We start from the raw sequence: 243 nt of genomic DNA, 5'->3' as shown, positions 1-243 counted from the left end.
GGGAATTCTACGGTGAAATCTGGTGGTGCAGAGGTAGAGTTGCTGCCTCACAGCGCCAGAGACCCGGGTTTGATCCCGACTACGGGTGCTGTCAGTATGCAGTTTGTACGTTCTCCCTGTGACCTGCGTGGGTTTTCCCCGGGATCTCCGGTTTCCTCCCACATTCCAAAGACGTACAGGTTTGGAGGTTAATTGGATTCGGTAAAGATTGTGAATTGTCCCTAGTGTGTGTAGGATCGCGGA

This window comes from Amblyraja radiata, chromosome 27 (genome assembly GCF_010909765.2).
Source record: "Amblyraja radiata isolate CabotCenter1 chromosome 27, sAmbRad1.1.pri, whole genome shotgun sequence".
Taxonomy (NCBI): Eukaryota; Metazoa; Chordata; class Chondrichthyes; order Rajiformes; family Rajidae; genus Amblyraja; species Amblyraja radiata.
The sequence above is the reverse complement of the archived record's forward strand: the minus strand, read 5'-3'. Positions refer to the sequence as shown.